The sequence below is a fragment of the Zophobas morio genome, unplaced genomic scaffold, assembly GCF_036711695.1.
Source record: "Zophobas morio isolate AGI-343-1 ecotype UQ-CSIRO unplaced genomic scaffold, CSIRO_AGI_Zmor_V1 ptg000026l, whole genome shotgun sequence".
Lineage (NCBI taxonomy): Eukaryota > Metazoa > Arthropoda > Insecta > Coleoptera > Tenebrionidae > Zophobas > Zophobas morio.
In genome coordinates this window covers 11,657,322-11,675,860 of record NW_026972131.1, presented here as the reverse complement: position 1 = coordinate 11,675,860, position 18,539 = coordinate 11,657,322, and the positions used below count along the sequence as shown (strand labels likewise).

Genomic DNA, 18,539 nt, shown 5'->3' with positions numbered 1-18,539 from the left:
TCTTCAAAATTCTCAGAATCTTGTGAATTTTTAAAATTTCTAGAATCTCTGGAACCTTTGGAATCTTTGACATATTTGCAATCCTTATGCAAATTCTTCAGAATCTCCTGGAATTTCAAAGTTGTCAGAATTTTTGGAATCATGTCGAACGTTAGAATCTTCAGAATCTTTAAAATCTTTTGAATCTTTAGAATTTCTAGGATCTTCAGAATCTTTCGAAACTTGACAAACTCTGAAATCCCAAGAGTCTCGGAATATCCGGAATTTCTGGCATCTTTGGAATCTTTTTAATCTTTAGAATATTCGGAATCTTCAAAATTTCTAGCCTTTGAGATATTTCGAATCTTCGGAATCCTTAGAATTTTTAGAATTCCTAGAATCTCTAGAAACTTTGGAATTTTTGAAATCTTTGGAATATTTATGTTCTGCAGAATCTTCGGTGAATCGAAGTTTTCAGATTTTTGGAGTCCTCGAAATATTCAGAATCTTCAGAGAATTAAAAGAATCATCAGAATCTTTAAAATGTCTACAATTCCGGATTATCTGAAAACTTTGAAACTTTTATAATCTCTTGGAGTCTCAGAATATCACGATTTTTTAAATTTCTGAAATCTCTAGAACTTTTGAAATTTTTAAAATCTTCAAATTCAAAGTCTTCAGCCTTTTTGGAATTTTTAGCCTTCTAAGTGCTCAGAAACTTCAGAATCTTCGAACTCTTTGTTCAGATTTGTTAGAACCTTTGGAATCTTTAGAATTTTCAGACTCTTTAGAATCTCCAGTCTTCAGAATCTCTGAGTCTCGAAATATTTGGAACCTTTGAAATATCTCGAATCTCTAGAGTCTCAGATAATATCCGGAATTTTTGAAATTTGTGGAGTTTGTGAAACATTAGAAGTTTTATCATTTTTAAATTCTTCACAAACTTCAAAATTGTTAAAGACTTTTATCTCTTCAGAAACTTCCGAATCTTCAGAATCCTCAGAATTTTCAGAATCTACAAATCCTCGGAATCTTTGGGATCTTTAAAACCTTCAGAATCTTTCGAATCTTTAAAATTTCTAGTTTCTTTGGAACCTTTGGAATCTTTGACATTTTTGGAATCCTTATACAAATTCTTCAGAATCTCCTGGAATTTCAAAGTTGTCAGAATTTTTGGAATCATGTCGAACGTTAGAATCTTCAGAATCTTTAAAATCTTTTGAATTTTTAGAATTTCTAGGATCTTCAGAATCTTTCGAACCTTGACAAACTCTGAAATCCCAAGAGTCTCGGAATATCCGGAATTTCTGGCATCTTTGGAATTTTTTTAATGTTTAGAATATTCGGAATCTTCAAAATTTCTAGCCTTTGAGATATTTCGAATCTTCGGAATCCTTAGAATTTTTAGAATTCCTAGAATCTCTAGAAACTTTGGAATTTTTGAAATCTTTGGAATATTTATGTTCTTCAGAATCTTCGGTGAATCGAAGTTTTCAGATTTTTAGGGTCCTCGAAATATTCAGAATCTTCAGAGAATTAAAAGAATCATCAGAATCTTTAAAACGTCTACAATTCCGGATTATCTGAAAACTTTGAAACTTTTGGAATCTCTTGGAGTCTCAGAATATCACGATTTTTTAAATTTCTGAAATCTCTAGAACTTTTGAAATTTTTATAATCTTCAAATTCAAAGTCTTCAACCTTTTTGGAATCTTTAGCCTTCGAAGCGCTCAGAATCTTCAGAATCTTCGAAGTCTTTGTTCAGATTTGTTAGAATCTTTGAAATCTTTAGAATTTTCAGACGCTTTAGAATCTCCAGTCTTCAGAATCTCTGAGTCTCCAAATATTTGGAACTTTTGAAATATCTGGAATCTCTAGAGTCTCAGAATATCCGGAATTTTTGAAATTTGTGGAGTTTGTGAAACATTAGAAGTTTTATCATTTTTAAATTCTTCACAAACTTCAAAATTGTTAAAGACTTTTATCTCTTCAGAATCTTCCGAATCTTCAGAATCCTCAGAATCTACAAATCCTCGGAATCTTTGGGATCTTTAAAACCTTCAGAATCTTTCGAATCTTTAAAATTTCTAGTTTCTTTGGAACCTTTGGAATCGTTGACATTTTTGGAATCCTTATACAAATTCTTCAGAATCCTCTGGAATTTCAAAGTGGTCAGAATTTTTGGAATCATGTCGAACGTTAGAATCTTCAGAATCTTTAAAATCTTTTGAATCTTTAGAATTTCTAGGATCTTCAGAATCTTTCGAACCTTGACAAACTCTGAAATCCCAAGAGTCTCGGAATATCCGGAATTTCTGGCATCTTTGGAATCTTTTTAATCTTTAGAATATTCGGAATCTTCAAAATTTCTAGCCTTTGAGATATTTCGAATCTTCGGAATCCTTAGAATTTTTAGAATTCCTAGAATCTCTAGAAACTTTGGAATTTTTGAAATCTTTGGAATATTTATGTTCTGCAGAATCTTCGGTGAATCGAAGTTTTCAGATTTTTGGAGTCCTCGAAATATTCAGAATCTTCAGAGAATTCAAAGAATCATCAGAATCTTTAAAATGTCTACGATTCCGGATTATCTGAAAACTTTTAAACTTTTGGAATCTCTTGGAGTCTCAGAATATCACGATTTTTTAAATTTCTGAAATCTCTAGAACTTTTGAAATTTTTATAATCTTCAAATTCAAAGTCTTCAGCCTTTTTGGATTCTTTAGCCTTCGAAGTGCTCAGAATCTCCAGAATCTTCGAACTCTTTGTTCAGATTTGTTAGAATCTTTGAAATCTTTAGAATTTTCAGACGCTTTAGAATCTCCAGTTTTCAGAATCTCAGAGTCTCCAAATATTTGGAACTTTTGAAATATCTGGAATCTCTAGAGTCTCAGAATATTCGGAATTTTTGAAATTTGTGGAGTTTGTGAAACATTAGAAGTTTTATCATTTTTAAATTCTTCACAAACTTCAAAATTGTGAAAGACTTTTATCTCTTCAGAATCTTCCGAATCTTCAGAATCCTCAAAATTTTCAGAATCTACAAATCCTCGGAATCTTTGGGATCTTTAAAACCTTCAGAATCTTTCGAATCTTTAAAATTTCTAGTTTCTTTGGAACCTTTGGAATCTTTGACATTTTTGGAATCCTTATACAAATTCTTCAGAATCCTCTGGAATTTCAAAGTTGTCAGAATTTTTGGAATCATGTCGAACTTTAGAATCTTCAGAATCTTTAAAATATTTTGAACCTTTAGATTTTCTAGGATCTTCAGAATCTTTCGAACCTTGACAAACTCTGAAATCCCAAGAGTCTCGAAATATCCGGAATTTCTGGCATCTTTGGAATCTTTTTAATCTTTGGAATATTCGGAATCTTCAAAATTTCTAGCCTTTGAGATATTTCGAATCTTCGGAATCCTTAGAATTTTTAGAATTCCTGGAATCTCTAGAAACTTTGGAATTTTTGAAATCTTTGGAATATTTATGTTCTGCAGAATCTTCGGTGAATCGAAGTTTTCAGATTTTTGGAGTCCTCGAAATATTCAGAATCTTCAGAGAATTAAAAGAATCATCAGAATCTTTAAAATGTCTACAATTCCGGATTATCTGAAAACTTTGAAACTTTTGGAATCTCTTGGAGTCTCAGAATATCACGATTTTTTAAATTTCTGAAATCTCTAGAACTTTTGAAATTTTTATAATCTTCAAATTCAAAGTCTTCAGCCTTTTTGGAATTTTTAGCCTTCTAAGTGCTCAGAAACTTCAGAATCTTCGAACTCTTTGTTCAGATTTGTTAGAACCTTTGGAATCTTTAGAATTTTCAGACTCTTTAGAATCTCCAGTCTTCAGAATCTCTGAGTCTCGAAATATTTGGAACCTTTGAAATATCTCGAATCTCTAGAGTCTCAGATAATATCCTGAATTTTTGAAATTTGTGGAGTTTGTGAAACATTAGAAGTTTTATCATTTTTAAATTCTTCACAAACTTCAAAATTGTTAAAGACTTTTATCTCTTCAGAATCTTCCGAATCTTCAGAATCCTCAGAATTTTCAGAATCTACAAATCCTCGGAATCTTTGGGATCTTTAAAACCTTCAGAATCTTTCGAATCTTTAAAATTTCTAGTTTCTTTGGAACCTTTGGAATCTTTGACATTTTTGGAATCCTTATACAAATTCTTCAGAATCCTCTGGAATTTCAAAGTTGTCAGAATTTTTGGAATCATGTCGAACGTTAGAATCTTCAGAATCTTTAAAATCTTTTGAATCTTTAGAATTTCTAGGATCTTCAGAATCTTTCGAAACTTGACAAACTCTGAAATCCCAAGAGTCTCGGAATATCCGGAATTTCTGGCATCTTTGGAATTTTTTTAATCTTTAGAATATTCGGAATCTTCAAAATTTCTAGCCTTTGAGATATTTCGAATCTTCGGAATCCTTAGAATTTTTAGAATTCCTAGAATCTCTAGAAACTTTGGAATTTTTGAAATCTTTGGAATATTTATGTTCTTCAGAATCTTCGGTGAATCGAAGTTTTCAGATTTTTAGGGTCCCCGAAATATTCAGAATCTTCAGAGAATTAAAAGAATCATCAGAATCTTTAAAACGTCTACAATTCCGGATTATCTGAAAACTTTGAAACTTTTGGAATCTCTTGGAGTCTCAGAATATCACGATTTTTTAAATTTCTGAAATCTCTAGAACTTTTGAAATTTTTATAATCTTCAAATTCAAAGTCTTCAACCTTTTTGGAATCTTTAGCCTTCGAAGCGCTCAGAATCTTCAGAATCTTCGAAGTCTTTGTTCAGATTTGTTAGAATCTTTGAAATCTTTAGAATTTTCAGACGCTTTAGAATCTCCAGTCTTCAGAATCTCTGAGTCTCCAAATATTTGGAACTTTTGAAATATCTGGAATCTCTAGAGTCTCAGAATATCCGGAATTTTTGAAATTTGTGGAGTTTGTGAAACATTAGAAGTTTTATCATTTTTAAATTCTTCACAAACTTCAAAATTGTTAAAGACTTTTATCTCTTCAGAATCTTCCGAATCTTCAGAATCCTCAGAATCTACAAATCCTCGGAATCTTTGGGATCTTTAAAACCTTCAGAATCTTTCGAATCTTTAAAATTTCTAGTTTCTTTGGAACCTTTGGAATCTTTGACATTTTTGGAATCCTTATACAAATTCTTCAGAATCCTCTGGAATTTCAAAGTTGTCAGAATTTTTGGAATCATGTCGAACTTTAGAATCTTCAGAATCTTTAAAATATTTTGAACCTTTAGATTTTCTAGGATCTTCAGAATCTTTCGAACCTTGACAAACTCTGAAATCCCAAGAGTCTCGAAATATCCGGAATTTCTGGCATCTTTGGAATCTTTTTAATCTTTGGAATATTCGGAATCTTCAAAATTTCTAGCCTTTGAGATATTTCGAATCTTCGGAATCCTTAGAATTTTTAGAATTCCTAGAATCTCTAGAAACTTTGGAATTTTTGAAATCTTTGGAATATTTATGTTCTTCAGAATCTTCGGTGAATCGAAGTTTTCAGATTTTTAGGGTCCTCGAAATATTCAGAATCTTCAGAGAATTAAAAGAATCATCAGAATCTTTAAAACGTCTACAATTCCGGATTATCTGAAAACTTTGAAACTTTTGGAATCTCTTGGAGTCTCAGAATATCACGATTTTTTAAATTTCTGAAATCTCTAGAACTTTTGAAATTTTTATAATCTTCAAATTCAAAGTCTTCAACCTTTTTGGAATCTTTAGCCTTCGAAGCGCTCAGAATCTTCAGAATCTTCGAAGTCTTTGTTCAGATTTGTTAGAATCTTTGAAATCTTTAGAATTTTCAGACGCTTTAGAATCTCCAGTCTTCAGAATCTCTGAGTCTCGAAATATTTGGAACTTTTGAAATATCTGGAATCTCTAGAGTCTCAGAATATCCGGAATTTTTGAAATTTGTGGAGTTTGTGAAACATTAGAAGTTTTATCATTTTTAAATTCTTCACAAACTTCAAAATTGTTAAAGACTTTTATCTCTTCAGAATCTTCCGAATCTTCAGAATCCTCAGAATCTACAAATCCTCGGAATCTTTGGGATCTTTAAAACCTTCAGAATCTTTCGAATCTTTAAAATTTCTAGTTTCTTTGGAACCTTTGGAATCTTTGACATTTTTGGAATCCTTATACAAATTCTTCAGAATCCTCTGGAATTTCAAAGTTGTCAGAATTTTTGGAATCATGTCGAACTTTAGAATCTTCAGAATCTTTAAAATATTTTGAACCTTTAGATTTTCTAGGATCTTCAGAATCTTTCGAACCTTGACAAACTCTGAAATCCCAAGAGTCTCGAAATATCCGGAATTTCTGGCATCTTTGGAATCTTTTTAATCTTTGGAATATTCGGAATCTTCAAAATTTCTAGCCTTTGAGATATTTCGAATCTTCGGAATCCTTAGAATTTTTAGAATTCCTGGAATCTCTAGAAACTTTGGAATTTTTGAAATCTTTGGAATATTTATGTTCTGCAGAATCTTCGGTGAATCGAAGTTTTCAGATTTTTGGAGTCCTCGAAATATTCAGAATCTTCAGAGAATTAAAAGAATCATCAGAGTCTTTAAAATGTCTACAATTCCGGATTATCTGAAAACTTTGAAACTTTTGGAATCTCTTGGAGTCTCAGAATATCACGATTTTTTAAATTTCTGAAATCTCTAGAACTTTTGAAATTTTTATAATCTTCAAATTCAAAGTCTTCATTCTTTTTGGAATCTTTAGCCTTCGAAGCGCTCAGAATCTCCAGAATCTTCGAACTCTGTGTTCAGATTTGTTAGAATCTTTGAAATCTTTAGAATTTTCAGACGCTTTAGAATCTCCAGTCTTCAGAATCTCTGAGTCTCGAAATATTTGGAACTTTTGAAATATCTGGAATCTCTAGAGTCTCAGAATATCCGGAATTTTTGAAATTTGTGGAGTTTGTGAAACATTAGAAGTTTTATCATTTTTAAATTCTTCACAAACTTCAAAATTGTTAAAGACTTTTATCTCTTCAGAATTTTCAGAAACTTCGGAATCTTCAGAATCCTCAGAATTTTCAGAATCTGCAAATCCTCGGAATGTTTGGGATCTTTAAAACCTTCAGAATCTTTCAATTCTTTAAAATTTCTAGAATCTCTGAAACTTTTGGAATATTTGACATGTTTGTAATTCATATACAAATTCTTCAAAATCTTCTAAAAATTCAAAGTTCTCAGAATTTTTCAAATCTTCAGTTTTCGAAATATTCAGAACCTTCAGAATCTTTAGAATCTTCAGGATGTGTAAGATCTTTGGGATCTTTTATTGAAAATTTTGCAAAGATATTTTGTCAATTTTCTCGGTACCCCAAAATGCCAGTTTAAAATGCGAGCGCAGCGAGCACTTCAGGTGTAATTTAAAAAAAATATTCATTAGTGTTCCTGAGAAGCTAAATTATCAAGCAACATTTTTTGTCGTCTTTTAAGAGTTTCTTTCTTACAATCTAGAGATTTATTATTTCAGCTGATTTCAAATAACTTCGCCAAGACTCTTTTTTGAATATTTCTGACATGCTACTTCAAAAAAAGAAGTGTTAAAATGCGAGTGCAGCGAGCACGTTCAGGTGTAATTTAAAAAATCATTCATTAGTGTTCCGGAGAAACTAAATTATCAAGACAATTTTTGTTGTTGTTGTTTATTTTAGAGGTTGATTTTTTCAGAGTAATTTACCTTCACAGGGAGATCTCTAGAATTGTTATAATAAATATTGAATAAGCCGGCAGCCTAAACATGCTCGCTGCGCTCGCGTTCTTTCTGTTTTTTTCTATTCCTCTCTTCCAAAATTTGATGACGTTATCTACAATTTTGCCGAGTAAATTGAGTTCAAAATGTGCAAAACAAAATGCCTTCTACCTGTCGATTTTTGCTTATTTTTAATCATACTTATATCGGCTTCGGTTGATTACAAAACATTGACATAATTCCATTTCTTTGACCTCCACCTCGATAACCGCTTTTCAAAAAATTGTTAAAATTATTTAGGCAGGACGAAATCAGCTCAGACGCAAGCTTTAAGTTCACCATCTAAAAATTAAACTAGAGAAGTTAGTTTTCGTGGTGGTGATACTTACGTCTACCCTTTAAATGCACCTATAAATCGGTTATTTCTGGAATCAGATTTAACCAAAGGTGAAGCGAGTGTCTAAGAGAAGTTTTAATAGGACTTGTCGGCTAAAAGCTGCAGCGACATTGACAAGAACGCTCTTTTCCGTTCGAAGTGACATCACAAAGGGAATGTGACGCCTACCGACTTTTATAGACCACGCCACATATTATTATCGCAACAACTACAAAAATACAACAAGATTATACAGAAAAACTTTATTAAAAAAGCTAAATTTAGTTCAAAGTAAATTTTTACTTTGTCATCGACACTGACAATTACATTTAACAAAATCTACAAACTTTGGCTTGAATTCTTCTTCGTGCTTGAATAAAACGTACACGTTTACGATAGCATTGACTAGTGAAAAACACTCAGCGAAAAAATAGTAGCCAATGATTAATTTGTGGTCACTGGATACATCAACTAATAAATTTACAATCAGAGTAGGCAACCACGACATGACAAACACTGTCGGAAGAATTATCCTAAAGTCAAACTTGAGGGTCACGTGTCTGATTTTTTTACATATAGAGTAACACACGTACAACAACAATATAAACAAAGTTAGTAGTTTGAGGACTATTAACACACTAGTGTGATGAATTTGGCGCCAATTCGACAAACAGAACATCGAAGCGTACCAAAAATACAAAGCCGCAAAGACGTAAAAGACGATTTTGATGACAACTGCTTTATTTTTGTAAGTCTGTAGCCACGGTGTGCACACTTCTATTATCCAGTCAAGCGTCAACAAAAAAACCGTCACACTAATTATAAGTATCGCCGCAGACTCTGCTTGTAAAACCCAACAAATCAAGTTTTGATAAAACCCTTCGTCTTCCTCTGAATTCGGATTGACTACAACTAAAAACAACACGTGAGGTGAGATCACACATCGCAGAAAATCCACCAAGCTCCAGTTCATTAAATGAAAATACTTCACGTCCGCCTTCTTCAAGCCAATCGTGGCGTACATCACCATTACGTCGCACGTCATTACCAACATCGCCACCAAAATTTTAAGAACTTGTCCTGTGATGAACCAAGGTGAGAAGTCACCGACGAAGGTGGTGTTGACCACACTGCGATTGTAGTCGGCGAATTCATCCATTTTTTCTAAATTAAAAACTGTGGTTTCGCGTTTTTGGAAAATTTTACTGCACTAATGCACTCTTTACTTGGCACTGCTAATAAAGCCTTGTTATCGTCAAGGCGAAACCGTTTTGTATTTAGTACGCCCTCGTTAAATAAATTAATTGTGTTGTGGAGTTGCTGCCGGAATACAGAAAACCGAAGACGTCATCATTACTGTAAGAAAACAAATGTTTGTTTACCAGCAATTACGTCGCAGTGTAATTACTGAAATTACCCGGTTGTTTATCGAGGGGAAGTGAACGCACCTCTGGAACGGAACGAACACGGTGCTTTACGAGGGCGCTTTTTTCGAGAGTTTAAGCTTATTGCGGGGGTTTAAGGGGATTGTTTTTAATAATCGAGGCAATGAATAATATTTTAAACATAAATGTGAAAATGGTTATGTTCGCTGTGTGGTGTAGACAAAACTGATTCCGTTTTATATGTACCCATAACCGGGTCTTGAAAAAAAAAATTGTTTATATCGATTTTTTTTTTGTTTGAAATTCGGATTTTTGTAATAAAATTAAGTTCCTCAAAATTTCGATTTATTATATCAGATTTCCTATATCAAAATTAGAGATAATTAGGTTTAATTAACTTGAATTTGTTATTTCGAAATTTGTTAATTGAAAAAAAAAAATTAACGGAGTGATTTCAGAATCAAATTCTTTCTGAAAAAATCTTTACCCATATATCTACAAATTTCCATTTAATAGTATTATCTGGATTTTTTTTATTCATCTAAAAGATTAACTAATTTAAAAAAATCAATTAATTATTATCACCAAATTTTCAATATCTACTTCAAAATATTAGCAGCTTATATTGAAATTTCACCGCATTGGTTTAAATTTTCATCCTATTAACTTTGAATTGTGTTTAATTCTCTAGAAGTTTTAAGTCAATTAAGCTAAATTAATGACGCAAAATTTGGATTTTTTGTTTGAAATTCGTATTTATTATACAACATTATGTTCACTAAAATTTAGGTTTATGAAATCAGAGTTCTTATATATAAATTAGATATAATTAGTTGTAATTAACTTGAATTTCTTATCATTTCGAAATTCAGAGTTAATTCAAAGGAAATTTTAACGCACTGATTTCAAAATTAAATTATTTATGACAAAGTCCCAACTCAATTATCTACAAATTTCCATTTATTAGTATTATGTTGAAATTGTATTTTAATTTATCTGAACGTTTAACTTATCTTTAGAAAATTGTTAATTAATTATCTCGAAATCTTGAATATCTACCTCAAAATGTAAACAATTTATAGCGAAAGTGCGCCACACTGGTTAAAAATTGCGTCATATTAGGTTGGAATTGTGATTAGTGGTCTACCAATTTTAAGGTAATTAAGTCCAATTACTAATCCAAAATTTGGATGTTTTTTGGCTGAAATTCAGATTTTTGTAATAAAATTAGTTCCTCAAAATTTCGATTTATTAAATCAGATTTCCTATATCTAAATTAGACATAAATAGGTTTAAATCACTTGAATTTCTGATTTGGAAATTTAGTTAATTGAAAAAAAGATTAACGCAGTGATTTCAGAATTAAATTATTTCAGACACAATATTTACACCCGCATATCTACAAAATTCCATTTAATAGTATTATCTGGATTTTTTTAATTCATCTGAAAATTTAACTAATTTAAAAAAATCAATTAATTATTATCACAAAATTTTCAATATCTACTTCAAAATATTAACACCTTATATTGAAATTTCTCCGCATTGGTTTAAATTTTCATCGTATTAACTTTGAATTGTGATTAATTCTCTAGAAGTTTTAAGTTAATTAAGCTAAATTAATGATGCAAAATTTGGATTTTTTGTTTGAAATTCGCATTTATTACACTAACATTATGTTCCCTAAAATTTCGGTTTATTAAATCAGAGTTCTTATAACTAAATTGGACATAATTAGTTGTAATTAACTTGAATTTCTTATTATTTCGAAATTTAGAGTTAATTCAAAGGAAATTTTAACGCACTGATTTCAAAATTAAATTATTTATGACAAAGTCACAACTTAATTATATACAAATTTCCATTTATTAGTATTATGTTGAAATTGTATTTCAATTTATCTGAACATTTAACTTATCTTTAGAAAACTGTTAATTAATTATCTCGAAATTTTGAATATCTAGCTCGAAATCGTAACAGTTTATATCGAAATTGCGTCACAGTGGTTTAAAATTTCATCGTATTAGGTTGGAATTGTGATTAGTTGTCTACTAATTTTAAGGTAATTAAGACCAATTACTAATCCAAAATTTGGATTTTTGTTGTCTGAAGTTCGGAGTTTTGTAATAAAATTAAGTTTCTAAAAATTTCGATTCATTAAATCAGATTTCCTATATCAAAATTGGACATAATTAGGTTTAATTAACTTGAATTTCTTATCTGGAAATTTAGTTAATTGAAAAAAAAATAACGCAGTAATTTCAGAATTAAATTATTTCTGACAAAATCTTCACCCATATATCTAGAAATTTCCGATTAATTTTTTTTTAATTCATCTGCAAGTTTAACTAAGTTAAAAAAAAATCAATTAATTATTATGACCAAATTTGGATTTTTGGATTTTTTGTTTGAAATTCGCATTTATTATACTAACGTTATGTTCCCCAAATTAATTAATTATCTCGAAATTTTGAATATCTACGTCAAAATCTTAACATTTTATATCGAAATTGCGCCCAACTGGTTTAAAATTTTGATCGTATTAGGTTGGAATTGTGATTAGCTGTCCACTAATTTTAAATTAATTAAACCCAATTACTAATCCAAAATTTGCATTTTTTTGTCGATCAGATTCCTATATCTAAATTACACATAATTAGGTTTAATTAACTTGAATTTCTTACTTGACGAAGGCGGATTATGAGTGATTAAAATATGAAACGTTAATAATTAATTCAGTAAAACAAGCCTACGAGAATAAAAATTTTAGTGTTATTAAAAAAATTGGTAGACGTAATCACAAAAAAATTTTATTATCTTTTCTTCGGTCTGGTCATTATCAACCATTTAATACAGCAAAATAATAAAAAAATAACAGTCAGAGTAATTACGTTGCGCATATTTGCTTTCAATTCTAGTCGACCCAATGTTATTTTATTGTTAAGTGCAGGCAACTAAATATACATTTCTGTATTTGCTCGTTTCAGTACACCAACTGCAATCGGCACTGAAAACTCTTGTGGCAAACTTGATCAGAAAATAACTGCCAATAACGAATTTTAAATATTTTTTTTTATTCCAGGTAATTTTCGTCTTCAGGCCCCGTTCCACCTTCACTTGAAGTGAGAACTCTGTAAGTACTTTCTAAGAAATAATAATCAAACTTTGCACATTTCTGTGTGTGACGTTTGCTAGATTTCAACTTACAACCACAACATAATAGTTACTAAAAGTTCGTAGTTTATTCGACTTATTGAAAGAGCATACAATTTTACAATAAAGTAGTTTCGAAACTCAAACTTAAAATAAAATTAACTTAAACAATATTGTGAACGCCTGGAAGCTCTTCGTTCCCAATTAGTGTGTTTTCGTCACCGTCATCCAGAAACTCTTGATCTTGACTTCCGCAGAAAACCGCTCTGAAGGCTTGTCTGAACTTGGAATCACAACTGTCGAGCCAAAAAGCGGTCACTGCAGGCAAGATCCCTGTTGTAAATTTAATCAGATTCTCGAAGAAGTCGTCAATAGCGATGTACATTGTATGCGCACGCAGAAGACCAGTCACAACAAAAAACAAAATCAAAAAGGGGAGCCAACTCAACAATATGTAGGTCGAAATTTTGAGAAAATATCTATACTTGGCGCATTCCTCGCTGAGTTTTTTGCAACAAGTTATCAAGTTGGCTGTCACAACGACGACTACCATTACAAGATACTCTATGATAATAAAGTCGTGCGTAAAAATTCTCGATAATCCGAAACACGGTACCACGGAGTCGATGTACTGCGCGATGTACAAAATATAGATTCCTCCGATGATGTATTTTTGAATTTGTGAATACCTTTCCAGCCACGAAACGTCGAACATGAATAGTACCCAATCCAACGAAAGCATGGTACTAAACGTGAACATTAACGTCAACGCGGTACCACCGATTTTGTAAAATAGACATAGAGTAAAGTGGGTACCGATGTCGTAAATTCCAAGTGGTATAAGTAGTTCGTAGATGATCGTCGTAATATAAAAAAGCATAGCAGTGAGGGAGTAGTGTAAAATGTACAAGTTGGTTCTGGTTTTGAGGTAGTCAAATTTTGTGATGACGTAGATCATGGCAAAACAGGCACACTCGGAAGCCCCCACGATGGCCAGTTCGAGTGTTTTAGCGACGATGTCCCAGCCGTCAAAATAGTAGTAGTAGGTGTCGTCAACCTCGTCCAATTCGTCTAAATTTAGACGGCCAAAGGGCTCAAGCTGTAGGGTTATATTGTCCATGCCTTGGTTAGTCTGAAAGCGTTTTCATGTCTTTATATTTTACGAAATTGCTGACTTACTTAGAAAGATGTCCAATGGTGCACTTGTCACACTAAATTTTAGTTCCGCTCTGACACTTAATAGTTTCAGAGATCCGCCTCTTGTTTATTACATTTATTTATTGCTTACTATCGGACGACTATAATTTCAAAGTGGCATCTCACAGGAATTACGTAATCGTTTTTTTGTAAAATTTTCCACGTTCAGATAATCTTTCCGCTGAAATTTGCGGCTTTATTTATAATCATACCAAGCAACGTCTTCTCCGTGTTCTACATGCTCTGGCTTAAGTAAGTCTTAATCCCTGATGTTTGAAGGAAAATTACTAATTAACTCGAACGGGCTACAATTTCAATTTCAAGCTGCTTTAGAAACCAGCATATTTCAAGCTTAGGTGCAACTTGAGTTGGTATTTATTTTTTCTTAATATGTCTACGTAGTTTTTAATGGTAAATTTGTACAGAAATGTAGGAGATGAAATTTACCATTTTTTCAGTCTTTTGTTGTAAAGAGTATTTATAATAATAAGAAAAAAATGTCAAATAATATGCCCCGCCCACCCACCCGGTCTCAGTTGTGACGATTTTTTTTATTCGTCGTCAGTTAAGAGGCGGAACTTATCAGTGGAATTTATGAACTATTCAGGATGTTTTTAGATAAAAGTGAGCCACGACTTTTTTTTTCATGTTGGATAAACTGATTCATTGACAAAACGAAGACATATCTAGTTGCAACATGAGTTAATGATGAGTAACAAAGAGTGAATTTAGGCCTCAAAAATGGCAAAATTTAGGCAAGTATTAGAAAATAATGAGCGATCCTAATCTTCGTTAAAATTTAGATATTTCGACTTCTCGATTTTGCAATTGTTCAATTTTTTGATTCTTTACTTTTTCTTTTTTTTTTTTTTCATTTTTTTGATGTTTTTTCTCGATCTTTCAGTTTTTCGGCTTCTCGGTCTTTCAATTTTTCGATTCTTTGATCCTTGCTTGTTTCAGTTCCTCGATGTTAAAATTTTTTAGTGTTTCGGGAATTCGATTGTTCGATTTCTCAATTTCTCGATTTTTTTATTCTTCAGTTTCTCAATTTCAGTTTGACGATTTGTCAATTTTTGATTTTTAGATGTTCCGATTTCCTATTGTTCAATTTTTTATCCTTTGGTTTTTCTATTTTTTTTTTCATTTTTTAGATTTAAAGTTTTTCTTTTTTTTATGTTTTTTCTCGATCTTTCAGTTTTTCGACTTCTCGGTCTTTCAATTTTTCCATTCTTTGATCGTTGCTTGTTTCAGTTCCTCGATGTTAAAATTTTTTAGTGTTTCGGGAATTCGATTGTTCGATTTCTCAATTTCTCGATTTTTTTATTCTTCAGTTTCTCAATCTCAGTTTGACGATTTGGAAATTTTCGATTTTTAGATGTCCCGATTTCCGATTTTTCAATTTTTTTATCCTTTAGTTTTTCTATCTTTTTTTTTCGTTTTTTGGATCTCAAATTTTTTTTTCTTTTTGATGTTTTTTCTCGATCTTTCAGTTTTTCGACTTCTCGGTCTTTCAATTTTTCCATTCTTTGATCCTTGCTTGTTTCACTTCCTCGATGTTAAAATTTTTTTGTTTCGGGATTTCGCTTTTTCGATTTCTCAATTTCTCGATTTTTTTATTCTTCAATTTCTCAATTTCAGTTTGACGATTTGTCAATTTTCGATTTTCGATTTTAAAGTTTTCGATTTCTCAATTTTTGGCGTTTTTAAATTTTTGATTTTTCGAATTTCAAATTTTTTCCACTTTTTGACTTTTCTATTTTTGGGTCTTTTAAGTTTCCATTTCTGATTTTTCGAATTTTTGTTGTTTTGATTTTTGGACAGCTCGCTTTTTGATTTTTCAGTTTTTCATTTTCCTATTTCTTGGTTTTTCAATTTATCAATTTTACAGTTTAGAAATTTTTCAAATCATGTCTTGATACTTCAATTTTTCGATTTTTCAATTTTTCGTTTTTCCAATTTTTGGCGTTTCAAAATTTTTGATCGAAATTTAAATTGATTGACGTTTCAATTTTTCGACTTTTCGACTTCTAGATTTTTCGACTTTTGACTTCTCTCGTTTTTAGTTTTTTGACTTTTCCATTTCGATTTGTCGAATTTTCGATGTTTCGGTTTTTCGACTGCTTAATTTATCAATATTTCAGTTTGGGAATTTTTCAATACATATTTCAATTCTTCAATTTTTTGATTTTTCGATTTTCGATTTTAAAGTTTTCGATTTTGCAATTTTTGGCGTTTTTAAATTTTTGATTTTTCGAATTTGAAATTGACGTTTCAATTTTTCGACTTTTCGACTTCTAGATTTTTCGACTTTTCGACTTTTCTATTTTTGGGTCTTTAAATTTTCCATTTCTGATTTCTCGAATTTTTGTTGTTTCGATTTTTTGACTACTCGGCTTTTGATTTTTCAGCTTTTCATTTGCCTATTTCTTGGTTTTTCAATTTGTCAATTTTTCAGTTTAGGAATTTTTCAATACATGTGTCGATACTTCAATTTTTTGATTTTTGGATTTTTCAATTTTTCGATTTCCTGATTTTTTTAATTTTCCGATTTTTTGACTTTTCAATTCTTCAATTTTTGATTTTTCGATTTTCGATTTTAAATTTTTCGATTTTGCAATTTTTGGCGTTTTTAAATTATTGATTTTTCGAATTTCAAATTAATTGTCGTTTCAATTTTTCGACTTTTCGACTTCTAGATTTTTCGACTTTTCGACTTTTCTATTTTTGGATCTTTTAAATTTTCCATTTCTGATTTCTCGAATTTTTGTTGTTTCGATTTTTTGACTGCTCGGCTTTTGATTTTTCAGTTTATCATTTTCCTATTTCTTGATTTTTCAATTTGTCAATTTTTCAGTTTAGGAATTTTTCAATACATGTTTTAAAACTTCAATTTTTCGATTTTTCAATTTCTCGGTTTCCCGATTTTTTTAATTTTCCGATTTTTTAAAATTTAGATTCTTTGGTTTTTCAATTTTTCAATTTCTCTCGATTTCTGTATTTTTCAATTTTTCAATTCTGTAGTTTTTCAAATTTTCTCCATTTTTTAGTACTCAAATTTTTCAATTTTTTAATGTTTCGATTTCTCGAACTTTCGATTTTTGGACTTCTCGGTTTTTCAGTTCTTCGATTTCTAAATTTTTTTATTTTTTGGTCTTTAATTTTTTCGATTTTTCAGTTTTTCGATCTTTGCTTGTTTCAATTCCTCGATGTTCCAATTTTTCAGTTTCTCAATATGTATATCGACTTTTGGATTTCTCAGTTTCTCGATTATTTTTTTCTTGAGTTTCTCGATTTTTCGATATTTCAGATTTCAGTTTAACGATTTGAATTCTTTTCAGTATTCGATTTTCGATTTTTAAATTTTTCGTTTTTTTAATTTTTGACGTTTCAAAATTTTTGATCGAATTTCAAATTAATTGACGTTTCAATTTTTCGACTTTTCGACTTCTAGATTTTTCGACTTTTTGCCTTTCTATTTTTGGGTCTTTTAAGTTTTCCATTTCTGATTTCTCGAATTTTTGTTGTTTCGATTTTTTGACTGCTCGGCTTTCGATTTTTCAGTTTATCATTTTCCTATTTCTTGGTTTTTCAATTTGTCAATCTTTCAGTTTAGGAATTTTTCAATACATGTTTTGAAACTTCAATTTTTCGATTTTTCAATTTCTCGGTTTCCTGATTTTTTTAATTTTCCGATTTTTTAAAATATAGATTCTTTGGTTTTTCAATTTTTCAATTTCTCTGGATTTCTGTATTTTTCAATTTTTCAGTTCTGAATTTTTTCAAATTTCTTCAATTTTTTAGTACTCAAATTTTTCAAGTTTTTAATGTCTCGATTTCTCGAACTTACAATTTTTGGACTTCTCGGTTTTTCAGTTCTTCGATTTCTAAAATTTTTTATTTTTTGGTATTTAATTTTTTCGATTTTTCAGTTTTTCGATCTTTGCTTGTTTCAATTCCTCGATGTTCCAATTTTTCAGTTTCTCAATATGTATATCGACTTTTGGATTTCTCAGTTTCTCGATTATTTTTTTCTTGAGTTTCTCAATTTTCTGATATTTCAGATTTCAGTTTAACGATTTGAATTTTTTCAGTATTCGATTTTCGATTTTTAAATTTTTCGTTTTTTCAATTTTTGACGTTTCAAAATTTTTGATCGAAATTTAAATTAATTGACGTTTCAATTTTTCGACTTTTCGACTTCTAGATTTTTCTACATTTCGACTTTTCTATTTTTGGGTCTTTTAAGTTTTCCATTTCTGATTTCTCGAATTTTTGTTGTTTCGATTTTTTGGCTGCTGGGTTTTTGATTTTTCATTTTATCATTTTCCTATTTCTTGGTTTTTCAATTTGTCAATTTTTCAGTTTAGGAATTTTTCAATACATGTTTTGAAACTTCAATTTTTCGATTTTTCAATTTCTCGGTTTCCTGATTTTTTTAATTTTCAGATTTTTTAAAATTTAGATTCTTTGGTTTTTCAATTTTTCAATTTCTCTCGATTTCTGTATTTTTTAATTTTTCAATTCTGTAGTTTTTCAAATTTTCTCCATTTTTTAGTACTCAAATTTTTCAATTTTTTAATGTTTCGATTTCTCGAACTTCGATTTTTGGACTTCTCGGTTTTTCAGTTCTTCGACTTCTAAAATTTTTTATTTTTCGCTCTTTAATTTTTTCGATTTTTCAGTTTTTCGA

General features: G+C 30.4%; 1 protein-coding gene across 1 annotated transcript in view; it reads left to right on the top strand.

The window, feature by feature from the left end:
* Window positions 1-18,539, top strand: part of LOC135136119 (somatostatin receptor type 2-like) — a 356,309-nt gene that overhangs the window by 219,884 nt on the left and 117,886 nt on the right. Inside the window, exon 4 of the mRNA XM_064065251.1 lies at window positions 12,582-12,632. The gene's annotated coding sequence lies outside the window, so the exon portion shown is untranslated. The remainder of the gene's footprint in view (window positions 1-12,581; window positions 12,633-18,539) is intronic.